Raw genomic sequence first — 17,874 nt, 5'->3', positions numbered from 1 at the left:
TGGCATTTTATAGATGTGATTAAAAACCCATAATGAAAGGAAGATTATCCTCCATCAGTAGATTGAGAATTGAGATTCTCACAGGTTGAGAACCACTGTCCTAGATAATCTGAGTTGGCCTGATTCAATCAGTTGCAAGGCCTTCAAAATGGAACTAAGAAGCCAGGCGCAATGGTTCACACCTGTAATCCTAACACTTTGGGAGGCTCAGCTAGGTAGATTGCTTGAGCTCAGGAGTTGGGAGAATAGCCTGAGCAAGAGCAAGACCCCATCTCTACTAAAAAACAGAAAAATAGCTGGGTGTCAAAGTGGGCAGCTGGAGTCTCAGTTACTTGGGAGGCTGAGGCAGGATGGCTTGAACCCAGGAATTTGAGGCTACTGTGAGCTATGATGCCACAGCATCCTACCCAGGGTAACAAATTGAGACTCTGTCTCAAAAAAAAATAAAAGAAAAAATGAAACCAAGGTTTCTATGAGGAAGAAAAAATTCTACCCGTGTATAGCAGCTTTAACTCATACCCAAGAGTTCCAGCCTACTCTTCCCAAGGGCCTGCCCTATGGATGTTAGATTTGCCCAGCCAGCCCAGCCTACTCATCACATAAGCCAATCCCTGTGATAGATCCCATAATATCTCCTACTGGTTCTTTCATTTCTGGGTGAAACCCCAATATACTGGCTTAGTAGTTTTAAGTGAGAAAAGATTTCTTTTTGCTCTAAAACACTGAGTTTGTGTCAAAAAAATTGGCAGGATCTTAGAAACAGTATGCATAACCCGCTGTGTTCAGTGAGGCAGGCAACAGCTGCACTGCACTCTTCACAGGGCAGCTCACGTCAGGATTGTTGCATCCAGCTCCAACTGCTATAATTTAACACAGGCAAATGCTGAAATTACTGCTGGGAAGTGATTTTGGTCTAAAGTAAATTAAAAGCTTTGCAAGAAAGAGATGTATTAAATAATTTCACAAGCTGCCTTGTATGAGACAGTGAGGCTTGCTCACTGGTGTCATCTGCCAGGAATACCTGATAAAAGATATCAGACTAGATGACTTCTAAAGTTCCCTCTTTACTCTAAGATTCTGGAATTTTACTTTTATTAATTAATTATGCTTTTATTTGCATGCACCCTTTTACTCTCTGGAAAGCCAGATGTGTTCTGAGCCTTTCTACACCCACCCCAGGCTGTTCTGTGCTGTGGGGCTCTAACTCATGTGGGTTGCAAAATGGATTGATTCCCTTTCCCTCCTGCTGTCTGGACAGGCCTGGTGAAAAGACACTAATAGGAGGTGTGTCTTTCCTGGAGGGTAGGCAGAAAGTGAAGTAGTTATTCCCTGGCTCCTCAGGCTGGGTTTCTGCAGGGTGGCTTTGTCCTTGCCCTAAGATCATAGTTCTGTCAGAGAGCCTTCTCCACATGCCTCCTGCTTTCTTCCTCAATGTTCCAGTAGCCACTACTGCTCTGTGGCACTTCAAGGCCACACAGTGGTAATGACATTGCTGTATTAGCCCAGAGGGAACTCTGTTTTCCCTACAGCCTGTCTACACCTTTACAAATAGTCTCTTTATTAAATTTTTCTCAAATGTGTCAGTTTAAATGTGTTATGTTTCCTGTCCAATCCCAAACTGATACTTCAAGTAGCTAAGAATGTCAACATATCTATGCCATACCTAGAGCTCACTCTTCAAAACTGAGCAGTCAACCAGTCTTTTAGGATACATGTTGGGGAGAATACCCTTAAAATATTAAGACTGTAAAATCTTTATCAAAGCAAAACTCTCAGAAAATCAGAGATTGGGATCAAGAAGAGACTTTCCAGCCCCAAAACTAATCTCTCCCTTCCCTAAATACCCGTAGTTCTCAATTTTTATCCATTACTGTTATTAGCAATAATCACTTTTCTGTTTTACTTTTCTTTTTTTTTTTACCATTTTTTCCCTTTTAATAAGTCATATACATATAGATCATGAATACATTTTTGCATCTGTGGAGTACAATGTGTTTTTTTTATACAATTTGGACTAGTTATACATGAAGCTAATTAATATAGCTTTCGTCTCATTTACTTGATTATTGTGTTAAGACTTTTATATTCTATACTTGATAGATTTGTCTTATACCCTTGCAATATGCTCCATGGGTGTGGTCCCACCTTCAAACCTCCCCCATCGCGCCCTTCCCCCTCCATTTCTCTCCTTCATCCTGGGCTATAGTTGTGATCTTTATTTCATAAGAAAGTATGAGTAAATATAAATTGGTTTCATAAAAGTACTGAGTACATTGGATATTTTTCTTCTATTCTTGAGATACTTTACTAAGGAGAATATGTTCTAGCTCTATCCATGTAAACATAAAAGAGGTAAAGTCTCCATTGTTTATTAAGGCTACATAGTATTCCATGGTAACACTTTCTCTAATTTATATAAATCTTGGTGAGTGGCTATTACGACCATTATAAGAAATGGCTGCTCAAATGTCCTTGGAAGTGCTTTAAATAGGAGGCAGCAATGAAATATACACTCCCTGGAGGCCTGGAGGGCAGCAAGACATTTCTCCAAAAGCTTATGTTTAATAATTCAAACCATGAATTTTGAAATCTGTTACATACACTATAGCTGATATTTCTAAAATAAAAATGTTTTCAATGATTTGCCATTATTTATATCCCCTTAAAAGTCTTCACATGAATTTTTAAATACTCAGAAAAGTTGTAATATATTAATCATATAGTTCAATATACATAGCTTTATCCATCTAGCCATTGGGACAGTTCCTATCATCTAACTGTTGGTATGAATTAAATCTCCAAACTGTTTTGAGTAAGATAGGATTAAAATTTCTTGATATTGTCAGGCTACTTTTGTAAGAGGCATATAGCATAGTGGCTAAGAGCTAGAGGATTTTGGCAATAACCATACAAGTTCAAATTCATTTCCCTACCAAGTATCAGTTTTGTGATGCTAAGTATATTACCTTATTTCTCTGTGCTTCCAGTGTCACATTTATACAGTGGAGACAACAGTAACCTATTTTAAGTTGGATCTTAAAACAATGTGAAAAATGCTTGGTAAGAGTTAGCTTATTAGGCATAATATAACCACTTCCATGTAAGAGAAAAAGATCTTACTTGAAGGATATCAGAACTCTCTTAAACAAACTCTACCTGTCTTATTTGGCAAATTCATCAATGCTTTTTGCCTTTTCTATCCAACCTGCTTACTGATGTCCACAGCAAACCAAATGCTTGCAGCCAGCACGATACTCTTAAGTACACATATACACTCTGTTCCCACCCCTTGGAGATTTAGCAAGTCAGAGATGCTAACTGCTAAACCTACTTGTAACAGTTGTTCTGTTATAATTATACAGTTCAATTGAACAGTATGTAACCTGATTGAATATAAGTACAAAAAGAAAATACGAATTTTTTATGAAGAGCACTTGAAATATTATGGAAAATTTTGATAACATTTAATTGTAGATGAGACATCTATAAACAACTGGGGGGGGTGGAAGTCTGTAAGCATTTGAAAGAATTCTCTCTAAGATTTCTCTAGATGTCTTCAGTTCATCATTCCACTGGAAACCTGAGAAAGGAATCACGCACTTTGGATGTGGTTTATACTAGAAAGGCCAATCAGTAGACTTATGCTAAATAAAAGGCAGGCCATGTTTCCATGTCAAGAAAAAATCAAATGTTTCAATGTATATTATTTATATTTGAAATAGATTTAGATATGTACATAATTTTATAGTGTCCTTAAAAAGCTGAGATTCTTACTCTTTCTTTGCTGAAGAAGTTTCCCCCTCTTAAATGACACACTACTAAAATAGAAAAAGTTTCCAAGCATAAGATAAGTTAGATGTTGAAATGATTCTTAAATTTTATAAATGAATATGGCCAAGTAAACCCAGGTGTGCGTGCCTCCTCCATGGAGAGGAATCAGCCTAGTAAGCAGATTCTCACATTTTGAATAGATCATCTAGGACCAAGGAGGTGACAGGAAATACTAAAAGTGGGTAAGAGAGGGTTCAGGACAACTTGTCCAGCCAGGAACTGGCTAGCAGCCAGAAGAAGCTCCTAGGTATGGGGAAACAAGTAAAGAGAGAAGCACCCAGGGTTCCTCACTCCAAGTTCAGCTTTATGATCTTAGCTATGAGAACCTTCAAACCCACACAGGTCTCAGGCCTAACATAGGGAGCTGCTTGGAGACTGCGTAGAGACATTTCTCCACAAAAAGAACCCACATGGAATACACAGGCATCTAAGCCTCCAGCAGTTTGAGTCAGGTGCCATTTTGAGAGCCTCAATACCAGGGAACTGCAGGTACACATGCAGCCCCTGCTCAGATCTGAGGAGGGAGAGGAGCCCAGTGCTCCCGCACACCCCTAGGAAGATCTTCACCACCCATCTGTGGACTGGTGTTGAGACGGAGACAGGGTGGACAGCATTTCTCAGTTTCTCATCCACAATACTTTCCTGGGTGGAACCCCAGCCTTCCTGATCACAGGTTCAAGGCATCATTTTAAGGGTTTAACACTGGGCAGTACCCCACTCTATGACTGAGTTTGGGCCGATGCAGGTATAACCCCTGCCTGTCTGGGGAGGGGAAGGGAAACCAGGCTTTCCAGCAGACATGGGGGGACAGTGTCTACCTTCCTGTACCCAGCTGCTGTGATACCAAGTCTCGAGTGAACTGTACTGCCCACCATTCCCCACGAGTGTAGTGTGCATTCTCCCTAGGAACTGGAACAAGAAAAGGATGCTCACTCTCACCACTTCTGTTCCACAGAGTATTGGAAGTCCTAGCCGGAGCTGTCAGGCAAGAGAAAGAAATAAAGGGCATCCAAATTGGGAAACAGGAAGTCAAATTATCTCCATTTGCTAAGGATATGATCTTATACCTAGAAAACACTAAAGACTTCTCTGAAATACTCCTAGATTTGATAAATGAATTCAGCAAAGTCTTAGGTTATAAAATCAATGGCATTTCTATATACCAAAAACTACTCAAGTTAAGGACTAAATCAAAACCTCAATCCCACTTACGGCTGCAAAAATAAAATAAAATAAGATAAAACAAAATAAAATAAAATAGCTAGGAATAAATTTAATCATTGGTCTGAAAGATCTCTATAAGAAGGACTACAAATCACTGTGAAGGAAATTGCCCATGACACAAACAAATGGAAACACATCCCAGGCTCATGAGTTGAATGAATCAGTATTATTTAAATGACCCTACTCTCAAAACAAGCTACAAATTCAATAAAATTACCATCAAAATACCAATGTCATTTTTCATAGAATGAGAAAAAAAAATCCTAAAATTCATATGGAACCAAAAAAAAGCTCAAATAGCCCAAGCAATTCTAAGTAAATGCAATAAAACTAGAGGCATCATTATCTGACTTCAAATTATACCACAAGGGTATAGTAACTAAAATAGCATGATACTGGCATAAAAGACACTTAATTAATAGAATATAATAGAAAATTCAGAAATAAAATCATACACCTACAATCACCTGATCTTCAACAATGTTGACAAAACATACACTGGGGAAAAGACACACTATTTAATAAATAGTGCTGGGAAAACTGAAGACCCATATATAGGAAAACAAAACTGGATCCTTCTCTCTCACCACATAACTGAAGATGGCTTAAAGATTTAAATATAAGACTTGAAACAATAAAAATCCTAGAAGAAACCCTAGGGAAAAAACTCTTTTGGACATTGGCCTAGGCAAAGAATTTATAACTAAGATCTCAAAAGCATATGCAATAAAAATAAAAATAGATAACTGGGACTTAATTAAAATAAAAAGTTTTTATACACCAAAATAAATAATCAAAAGACTAAATAGACAACCTACAGAATGGAAGAAAATATCACAAACAATGTGTCCAACAAATGACTAATATCTGGAATCTACCATAATTCAAACCACTTATCAAGAAACAAACAAACAGCCAAATTAAAAAGTGGGCCAATAACATGAACTGGTATTTTTAAAAAGAAGATATACATATGGCCAATAAACAATTGAAAGAATTTCAACATCATTAATCATTAGGAAAATGTGAATTAAAACCACAATGAGATACCATCTTACTCCAATTAGAATGGTCATTATTAAATAGAAAAAAATGGATATTGGCATGGATGTGGTGAAAATGGAATACTTACACACTGTTAGTAGAAATATAAATTAGTACAACTTCTATGGAGATCAGAATGAAGATTTCTCAAAGAACTCGAAGTAGAACAACAGGAAAAGAAACTAACCATTATATCAAAAAAATACCTTAACTTATGTGTTTCTCGTATTACAATTCACAATTGCAAAGATATGGAATCAACTTAAATGTTCATCAGCTGATGAGTTGATTGAGAAAATGTGCTATATATATTTTATATACACACACCACGGAGTGCTACTCAGCAATAAAAAAAAGAATGAAAAATGTCTTTTGCAGCAACTCGAGTGGAACTGACTGGAGGCCATTATATTAAGTGAAGTAACTCAGGAACAGAAAAAAAAATGCCACTCATTCTCACTTATAAGTGGGTGCTAAAATATGGTTATATAAAGGCACATAGAGTGTCATAATGGACATTAGAAACTCATGGGAGCAGGAGTAAAGGGAGTAAGGGATGAAACATTACCTATGGGGTACAATGTATACCACTAGGGTGATGGGTACACTAAAAGCCCAGACTTTATCACTAAGCAATATATATGTAGTACATGTAGCAGAGTTTAACTTGAATCCCTTAAATCTACTACAATTAAAAAAATGAAACCAAAAATTGTATCATTGAGCACTGTTGACTTCTGTACATAGACTCGATGGAGACGTTATTTTTATTTTTTAGAATTTCTCGCATCCAGAGGAATTTATCTATTAATCATTTGTGTTTTTATTAGGAGAGTTTCAGATTTCTAAAGTAAAAAAAAAAAAAAGGCACTGTTTTAATTTTGTTTTCCTTTAAACATTGAGGGTTTCTATTTGGAGATTTTTAAAATGAGACCTGATTATCAACCTTGCTTATTATCATCAATACAAATTCTGAATCTAAGACATGAGGAGGAAGCTGACAAAATTTGAAGATTTTGTGTATATAAATATTTATAACTGTATCTTAAGACTTCTTAGAAAGAGTCAGATTTAGATTTAGAAATCAAATCTAAAATTTGATTTTAGATTGCATAAATTTTAGATTTATGCCCAAGAAGATATTCTACTTACAATGATTTTTACTTCTCTTCAAGAGATCTTTATTTTGAATGCCTTTTGTTCTTATTTTGTGATTTTTCTTCTTTTTCTCTAAGAGATTTTCTCTTTTACTGATTACTCTATTCAGTTTTCTTCGTTCCAATGTATGTGATACAAATTGTTGGGTTCCGTTCACTAATACCTACAAAGAAAAAAATTTTTGCTTATTTTGTTCATATGTAACTTTTTAGATGAAATAATAGGAAAGAAAAAATTAATTTATTCCTGACAAAAGTACCACCTGAAGGCAATTACTCTAATTCTTGCTTTTTTCAAATCAAAATGACAGATGGCTTACTTGACTTTAGAAATCCATATGTTTCACAAATGAAAACCTTTTAAATCTATTACATTGTCATATTAACTGCAGAGCTGAGCTTCCATAGCTAAATGTTATAAATAAAATAGCAGGAGAATTTAACCACTTTACTCTTCCTCTAGTAAGTTGTCATAGTAATACCAATTGTGTGAGCTAAAAAAAATCGATGATGTTGATACTGCCTTACGCTTCACAACAAACTTACAAGTATAGCAAATCTTTTGACTGGCTATAAAGAAAAGTATAAAGCAATTATTTCCCAAAGTATTTTTCAGAAGCTATATAATTAATCTATTTTAATTAGGGCAATGAGTTTGATTTTTTTTTGAGTAATATAAAATAATGAAAATTAAAAAGTTTTAGGAAAAATTAAAAAGTGGTTAAATTCTCCTACTATTTTATTTATAACATTTAGCTATGGAAGCTCAGCTCTGCAGTTAATATGACAATGTAATAGATTTAAAAGGTTTTCATTTATGAAGGGTAAATATGCATGATTTACATGTATACTCAGGGTAAATTATAGTGAAAAAGTTTAAATGTTCCTTTATTTGTCAATTATTACTTCTAAGAAGAGTCAAGGGTTTTTGTGGGCTTTTTTCTTTTGTTCAATATCACAATTTAAACTCTCTCTTCCCCAGATCACTTTCTGAAATGCTTAAATCCTTTCTATGAGGTAGCAAAGACATCACAGTAGATGCAGGGGTCAGAGTGTGCAGTGTCATGGAGCCACATAAAGACTTAAAAAAAATATTTATTGAGAAATATTTTACAGTAAATTAACCCACTGAAAGTGTACAATTAAATGGTTTTTAACATAGTAACAGATACGTGCAACCATCACTACAGCAATTTAGAATATTTTTATCCCTTCAAGAATAAATCACAAATCCTTTAGCTATCATCCTTCATTTATCCCTCTCATCCTTACCCCAGCCCTAAGAAAACACTAATCTATGTTTTTCCTCTATAGATTTCCCCATTCCGGACTTTCATAAAATGAAATTATATAGTATGTTGGGTTTTTTAAATGGCTTCTTTCACTTAGCATGTTTTCAGGGCTGATGTCCATTTTAGCACTTTATCCCTTCTCATGGCCAAATAATATTCCCTACATGGACATGCCACCCTTTATTTATCCATTCATCTGTTGATAGACATTGGGGTTGTTTCTACCATTAGACTATTATGAATATATAATATATTCATATATTCATTCAATATATAATATATGACCCATATGTATATATGCATTATTATATATATGACCCTCTGTGTGACAGGTACATGGCCTGCTGCCTGCTCCAGAGAGGGGATGTGGTCCCCAAGGATGTGAACGCAGCCATTGCAGCCGTGAAGTCAAGGAACTCTGTCCGGTTTGTAGATTGGTGTCCTACTGGTGATGCCTGGAGGGGACCTGGCTGTTGTCCAGCTGGCCGTCTGCAAGCTGAGCAACAGCACGGCCGTCATGGAGGCCTGGGCCCGCCTGGACTTCAAGTTTGACCTCATGTACGCCAAGAGGGCGTTTCTGCACTGGTACCTCAGGGAAGGCATGGAGGGCGAGTGCCTGGAGGCCAGGGAGGACCTGGCAGCCCTGGAGAGGGACCACGAGGAGGTGGGGCAGAGTGTCTCTGCAAGGACAGCTGGCGGAAAGGAGTAGGTCAAAAAGCCTGCTTCCTCTCTGAGCCAGGGTGCGCTGGTGGGCAGAGTTCCCCTGCCTGGAAGAACAAACTCCAAACGAAGCGAGACCCCAAGTCCCCGCTAAGTTAAACGGGTCGTACTAACAAGGGGCGTGTATCCCGGATGCCAGCCAGAGTCGCCTCTGCTTCCTGGAGCCTGCAGAGGCTCAGGATCATCTGGGCGAGATTTTTGTCTTTGTCTTTTTGTCAGAATGGAAACTAGATTTATCTTTTGCTTTTTTTTTTTTTTTTTTTTAATTATGAGACTATGAAACCCTAAAGTCTATGTTGATTCCTCCCTGTACCTGGCGTGGAGAATAGCGTGTAGTTTAATCAATGAATTGATTAAATCGATGAATATTTAATATATATAATATATTATATACATATATATTTGTATACATACATTAATATATAACATATATATTTATATACATATATAAATTTATATATATTTATGTAGAAATATATATACAAATATATAAATATATACATAAACGCTGCTACATATTTATAGCACCATATATATACACATATATATGTGTGTGTGTACATTTCTGTGTTGACATGAGAGGATTTTGAATGTGCTTTTTCAAACCACAGATTACAAGATGGATAGATTTAGCAAATAAAGATATGATGCCCCGTGAAATTTGAATTTCAGATAAACAATGAATTTTTTTAGTATAAGTATGTCCCAAATATTATACGTTAACAAATAAAACCACAATATATAATGGTTGAAATCAATAGGCCGATGTTCAAGTCAGTGACAGCTCTGCTCCATGCTGTCATTCAGGGACTCAGGCAGGTGGATGATGTGCTGGCTTCAACATGTAGATTCCAAGGTCTCCCTGTTCAGCAGACAGAATCAATGTTTAGCAGACAGAAAGGGAAAGAGCATGGAGGATCATGTACAGAGAGGGGTTTTATTTTGTTTTACTTTGTTTTGTTTCATTTAGTTTGCTTGCTTTTTTCTTTCCTTTAATAAGCCAGACCTGGCTATGGCACATTGCACATTCAGCCACTGTCCAGTGGATGAAACTCAGTCAAATGCCCCCACCTGACTGCAAGGAGGCTGGGAAACATAATTTATGTAGGTACCTGGAAAAAGAGAACATGGACTTTGATGAGCCTTTTGCATTCTCTGGTACAGTGGGATTATCAGATGTTATTGCCATTAAAATAATTTCATTTAATCTTTTAAATTCAAAAATAACTGGCATCTAAATGAGGTCAAAGTACAAGCTTGGCAAATGCCTGTGATTGTTTGGTTTTTGTATCTCCTGACTTTGGGTTCTTTTTCTCACCTAGTGGGAGTGGGCAGAGTAAGAGCCAGGTGGCACAAGTATTAGGGAGCCTCAGAAAACAGAGAGGATTTCTCTGAAGCTCAAAGGTACCCAGAGATTATGTAGTTTAATAACAAATATTTACTAAACATCTATCTCTGGCCCCATTCTAAGAACTGGGGATACAGCTGCAAATAAAAACAACAAAAGTCTCTGCTCTCATGCAGCTAATTTTATGGCAGAGAAGATAGTAGATAAAGTTAACTGATAAAAATGAGGTTTTGTTTTTTTTTCTGAAGGGAAAGGGGATTGAAATGATAAAAGTTGGTATTATTTTATATGGGATGTTTAAGGAAAAATTCTCTGAAAACATTTGAGTAAACCCCTGTGGGAGGGGAGGGAGGAGATACTCTCTTGCAAGTATCTCAGGAGAGAGAGTTTCTGTAGAGGGAACAGCCAATGCAGTCCCTAAGGCAGGAACACTCAGGTGTGCAAGGAAGTTTGTGTAGCTATAGTGAGTTGGGCATGGAGGGTAGTGAATAATGAGCCAGAGAGGTCCGGCTCAGGATCATGAATCATGTTCTGTGTGAATGGAAGACCCTGGGATGGTTCTGAGCAGTGGAGTGATATGGACAGAGTCAAACTGCAAAGGATCATCTGACTGTCGTGTGGAGAATAATGTATGTGGGGAAAAGATCGGGGAAAGGAGGAGGTCAATAGAAATAAACTGGGTGAGGGTTGATTGAAGGATGGTGACAGTGATATAGAGATGGGGGTGGGGGAGTGGCAATAATAGTAGTTGGTTTGTGGATTTATTTCAGAAGGATGGCTGGCAGGATTTTCTGTTGAAGAACTTACATGTAGTTTAAGTTTTTGACCAGCAAACCCAGTGGAAGTACGTTTTTGTAAGTATGCTTTTTTAAACTCTCAAGGCCATGTGTAGAGTAGCTATAGCTCTTACACGGGGACAGCAGCTGTGTTTCCATAGTCTCTAACCTCTTCACCTGCCCTCTTGTCTCTTCCCTGCATCTTGAAGATTCATGTGGGATGAGTTTTTCTCAAGCATCCCTTTGAAGATACCACTGCAAAATTCAGAAGTCCTCAGTCCTCGGTGACAACAAAATAAAATCAAACCCCTTTACACAAAGTCTAAGACTCTTCACAGTCTGCCCTAAAAATATCACAGTGACCTTAATTTCTCAGTGCTCTCACACCTTCTAGAACATCTGAGATAGCCAAAATCTTTTATTCACTGTTTCCCGAATAGAATAGATTCTTTCCTATTTCCTTGCCCTTATTTAAACAGTTTTCCCTGTCCCTTTTTTCCTATTATCTATAATATTGCTCCTGTTTGATGGCCTAACTCAAGTTCCTTCTCCTGAGGCCCCCAGCCTGTCTCTGTGACCCACAGAGATGGCCCTTCCTCTGCACTTGTGGTTTCCCTTCTTGGCTAGCGGTAGCTCACTGCTCAGTCTCTAAAGCTGGTATCATGTTACATCATTTATTTCATGCTTGATGTACTCAATTAATTATAGTCAGTCTGCAAACTTTTTAGTATAGTTCTTATTTAAAGTAGAGCGCCTTGGGCAGTGCCTGTGGCTCAAGGAGTAGGGCGCCGACCCCATATACCAGAGGTGGCGGGTTCAAACCTGGCCTGGCCAAAATCTGCAAAAATAAAGAAATAAAGAAATAATAAAGTAGAGGGCCTTGAGTAGAGGGAGCCTAATGAATGTGTGGATCTGTTTATTTCTGGGAATTCCCCTGTTCCTTAAAGCACAGGACAGGCAGGAACTTCCCTTTATGAGAAAAACTAAAGATCAATGGGCTTTGAGGAAAGAGGCTTGGATTTATTTCACTGTATGTTTAATTACAATTTGTTTGTGGCTAAAGCATGCTTTTTGTATCCAGAGACACTTCCAAATTAGGACTTAGTCCTATGGTAACTGTGCCTGAAGGAAAAAACAAACACATGAAGAGAAGCAGTAGAGGGTGGCAGAGAACATTTCTAATAGCTTCTAGTGTAAGAGAGTCAGTCAGTCTCCCGAGGGTAGACATTTGACTTGAGAGTTTTTACATTTGTTTTGTTTGCATAATAATTAACTAGTTTTATTCTGAAAACACCGTATGATTTAAACGCAAGAAACATTGAGCAATTAACATATGAGCAGATATCTTATTCATAATCATCCATCCCAATTGCTTATTTCCTAAAATAAATGTTAAAGATTTTTAAAATTTCATTTACATTCCCTTCATAGTATTTGCTGTTTGCCACTTATTAGCTTTGTCTAACTGTGGGCATGTTAACTAACCTCTCTGTGACTCAGTGTACCCAATTATAAAGTGGGGTAATAATATTGCTTATCACATTGTCTTAGTGAGGATCAAATAAGTTAATACATGTGAAGAGTCTTGTACACCGTAAATAATATTAGTTGCTATCACTATTATATTGACTATATGTATTTTCTGTATAAATAAGTGTTTCTGTTTTTCTGTTTCAGATTCTAGACTGCTAGAACATAGGTCCTCTGGATGTTTAATGTACTCTGTTCATTAGTGAACTAAGATGTCTCTCTTTCTTTGTTTCTTTTTTTGAGACAGAGTCTCACTCTGTCACCCTGGGGTTGAGTGCTATGACATCATCATTGCTTACAGCAACCTCAAACTCATGGGCTTGAGCGATCCTTTTACCTCAGCTTCCTGAGTAGCTGGGACTACAGGTACTTGCCACAATGCTCTTCTAGTTTTTTTATTGTTAGTAGAGACGGTGTCTCCCTCTTGCTCAGGTTGGTCTCAAACTTCTGAGCTCAAGCAATCCACATGCCTCGACCTTCCAAAGTGCTAGGATTATAGTTGTGAGCCACTGTGCCCTGCTGAAGTAAGATTTCTCAAGACCAGAAATCAGGGATTATTTTGTTTTTTGAAATGCAGTATTTTAAGAAATCTCTTAAGCAGAATATAAAACTTTTAACCTAGTAGAAAATACTTACATGTTATGCATTTTCTGGACTAAGTTCATTCAAAGGTACTTAACAGCAATTGTAGCATATCCTAGGCCTCTGTTTCTCTCTAGGATGTAGTTAATGCTAAATATATGATTGCCTCAAATTCCATGCTTATTCTTTAATAGAATTTCAATAGCAACAACATGACTAATGTTAATGGGACTTTAATAACCTCCTCAAATACTTTTTTTGGGAAGCAACATATTTAAAACAATCAAGTAATGATGTGCCCTTGTTCTTTAAGAGATATACAAAAACAATGATTCATTCACTCAACATGTTCATGCTAGGAATTCATCAGGAATTGAAGATGCAGTAGCAAATGAGACAGACACATTTCTTGGTCTTATGGAACTTCAGTAAGATGACAGAGAATAACCAGTAAACAAATCAATGAGCAAGTTAGTATCAGATATTATGTAACAATATATGCCACAAAGGAGTAAAACGTGGATATGTAAAGAGTGAAATGCAGGTGAAGAGAAGTTTACTGCACAGGTAATTTAGATTGGATGTCCAAGAAGGTCCTCACAGAAGAGTGACTTTGGAGCCAAGAATTTAATGACAGGAAAGTAGTCTTGCATGGATATGGAAGCAAAGCATTCCGGGCAGGAGAAATCAGCAAGTACCAATGCTCTAAAGTGGGGACAAACTTGTATGTTCCAGGAGTGGGAAATAAGGCCCCTGGGGTTGACTAAGTATGAGTCAAGGGCAGAAATGTAAAGGAAAAAGACACAGAGAGAAGTAGAAAGTGCTACCTATCATCTAGGGGCATGGTCAGGAGTTGGCATTTTATTTACAGGACAAAAGGAAGACATTGGGGTCTGATTTAAATTTTGGAAAAAAAGGCAATTCTGGCTAACGTGTGGGGAGCAGATTGCTTGTATTAAGAATGGAAGCAGAAACAACAGTTTGGAAACTATCATAGAGTACTAGGTGAGGAATGATATGACTCACATAAGTACAGAAGAAATGGAGATAAACTAGGCTGGGCACAGTGGCTCATGCCTGCAATCCTAGGACTCTGGGAGGCTGATGTGGGTGGTTTTCTTGGGCTCATGAGTTTGAGACCAGCCCGAGCAAGAACAAGAACCTGTCTCTAAAAATTAGCTGGGTGTTATGGTAAGTACTGGTAGTCCCAGCTATGTGGGAGGCTGAGGCAAGAGGATCGCTTGAGCCCGAGAGTTTGAGGTTGCTGTGAGCCATGATGCCATGGCACTCTACTTGTGTGATAAAGTGAGACTCTGTCTTAAGAAAAAAAAAAAAAGAAATGGAGATAAACTATATGGCAGGTTTAAGGTATCTTTTTAAAGTAGCACAGGTAGGAATTGGAAATGGACTGGATATAGGGGTAAGAGAAAGAAAACTGTATGATCATTTCAATTGATGCTGCAAAATCATTCAAAAAAATTCGGCAGGAGGAGGGGAGGTGGAACAAGATTGTGGCCAAGTAACAGCTTCCCTGCAACTGGGCATGGTGAGTCTGGGGAGATAAGACTCCAGGCATCTCTGGCTGGTGGGATCTGCCTATAATCATCCCTTTGAGGATACAGGGAGTCAGCAAGGGACTTCTGGACCCCAAGAGGAGGACAAAAACAGTGGAAAACTGGCAAGTGGTTGTGTGTGTTCGATCAACTTAATCCTGCCTGCAGCTGTAACTATAAGCAACAGTGAGACTACAACCAGAAAGGCCTTACCTATGAACTGTTTTGGTGTTTTTGGACTTGGCACTCAGTTGAACTGCCTTGGGGAGAGCTTGAGCAGGAGTGTGGAGAACTTTGGGCATTGTCTAGGGCCCCAGACTGAGCAGCTGAGCCAGATGAAGCTAATAGTGTTTGGCTGTGGGCTGCAAGGAGCCATTATGAGAGAACTGCCCTGTCAAGCTCTTCCCTCAGGGTCGCAGAGCAAGGATCAGGGGGGAGCTAGTAACTTAGTGACTGAGCTGCCTTAAAGCCTTAACCCTCAAGGGCAGGGTGAGACCGGTTTTGGAACACTGGAGCCTCGGGCTGTTTCCCTGGGTAGAGTGCCGTGGTGTCGCAGCCCATAGGAACCTCAAACTCCTGGGCTTGGCATAGCCCGGACCTCAATAAGAGCTGCTGCAACCCCTGACCTACAACACACACCCACCAGGCCACTGCATGCCCTGACCAGGAACTGCAGGAGCCATGCAACCCTGCATTCTCCCTCCTGTGCCCTCCCTACCTCCACACCGGCCCACTTGTCTGGCCAGGGACTCTGGTAGCTGTGTGCCCTCTGGAGCCCTCCCTGCCCCTGAACAGAGCCCTTCTCCTGGCCAGAGACTGCTGGAGCCTTGGGATCCCTGTGCCAGAGTCACTAGTTGCCAGGCACTCCCAGAACCGTGTGCACCACCTCCTGCCCTGTTGCTGGATCCGGGTGTGTCGCACTCCAGAGCTGCTTCTAAAACCAGAACTCCTTAGCTGGGGCAGCCCCAGAGGAACTACACAGGGTCACTCCCTACAAAGATCCAGCAGCAATAGAGTGATCCCGCTGGGGTATAATCTTGGAGAGACACCTCCCCAACTCTGAGGACAGCCAGAGGCAACTCTAAGGATGGCCAGAGGCAATCATGAGGTGAAATCAACAGAAAAACTCTGGCAATATGAATAATCAGAGTAGATCAACTCCCCCAAGGATCAATGGGGCAGACACAGCATAAGATCCCATGCACAAACAAATAGCCGAGATGTCAGAAATTGAATTCAGAATCTGGATAGCAAATAAAATTGAATGAGAATTCCAAGCAGTAACCCAAAAGATATCTCAAGAATTCAACAAATTCAAAGACCAAATGACCAAAGATTTTGACACATTGAAACAAGAAGTTGCAGCCCTCAAAGATCTGAGAAACACGGTAGAATCCCTCAGTAACAGAATGGAGCAAGCAGAAGAAAGGATTTCTGACATTGAAGACAAAGCATTCGAATGCTCCTAAACTATCAAAGAAGAAGAGAAATGGAGGGCAAAAACAGACCTCTCTCTCTCAGAGAGCTCTGGGATAATTCGAAGAAAACCAATATTCATCTTACAGGGATCCCCGAAAGCGACGAAGTGGCTTCACAAGGCACAGAGTTTCTTCTCCATGAGATTATGAAGGAGAACTTTACAGACATGCCAAGAGATTCTGAAACTCAGATAGCAGACAGTTTCAGAACTCCAGCACGACTCAACCCAAATAAGACGTCCCCCAAACATCATAATATTTCACAAAAGTTAATATGAAGGAGAAAATTCTGAAAGCTGCCAGATGAAAGAAAACCATTACCTACAATGAGAAGAATGTTAGAATAACTGCAGATCTCTCTGCTGAAACCTTTCAAGATAGAAGAAGATAGTCATCAACTTTTAATCTCCTAAAACAAAATAACTTTCAACCCAGGATCCTGTACCCAGCTAAACAGAGTTTCATTTATGACAGAGAAATTAAATACTTCAATGACATTCACATGTTGAAGAAATTTGCCATAACTAAACCAGCTCTCCAGGATATTCTCAGACCTATCCTCCATAAAGATCAGCATAATCCTCCACCACAAAAGTAAACCCACCCAGAAAATTTTGATCAAATTCCAACTTCCACAGTCCCAAAAGGATTAAAAATGTCCACCAGACTCTTAAAAGGCTTATCAATACTCTCAATTAATGTGAATGGTTTAAATTGTCCTCTAAAGAGACACAGGTTGGCTGACTGGATACAAAAACTCAAGCCAGATATCTGCTGCATACAAGAATCGCATCTTACATTAAAAGACAAATATAGACTCAAGGTGAAGGGATGGTCATCTATACTCCAGGAAAATAGAAAGCAGAAAAAAGCATGCGTTGCAATCCTATTTGCAGACACAATAGGCTTTAAACCAACTGAAATAAGCAAGGACAAGGATGGACACTTCTTATTTGTTAAAGGTCATACTCAATATGATGAGATTTCAATTATTAATATTTATGCACCAACCAGAACGAACCTCAGTTTATAAGAGAAACTCTAACAGACATGAGCAACTCGATTTCCTCCAGTTCCATAGTAGTTGGAGATTTTAACACCCCTTTAGCAGTGCTGGATAGATCCTCCAAAAAGAAGATAAGCAAAGAAATTTTAGATTTAAATTTAAACATTCAACATGTGGACATAACAGACATCTACAGACCATTTCATCCCAACAAAACTGAATACACATTCTTCTCATCAGACCACGGAACATACTCCAAAATTGACCACATCCTAGGCCACAAATCTAACCTCAGCAAATTAAAAAAAAAGTAGAAATTATTCCTTGCATCTT

At 38.6% G+C, this 17,874-nt stretch overlaps 1 pseudogene; it reads left to right on the top strand.

The window, feature by feature from the left end:
• The first annotated feature begins 8,884 nt into the window (after window positions 1–8,884).
• LOC128573474 (tubulin alpha chain-like) lies at window positions 8,885–9,257 on the top strand (annotated as a pseudogene).
• Window positions 9,258–17,874: the final 8,617 nt, after the last annotated feature.

Source organism: Nycticebus coucang, chromosome 21, assembly GCF_027406575.1.
Source record: "Nycticebus coucang isolate mNycCou1 chromosome 21, mNycCou1.pri, whole genome shotgun sequence".
Lineage (NCBI taxonomy): Eukaryota > Metazoa > Chordata > Mammalia > Primates > Lorisidae > Nycticebus > Nycticebus coucang.
This window is presented reverse-complemented; position numbering and strand designations above follow the sequence as displayed.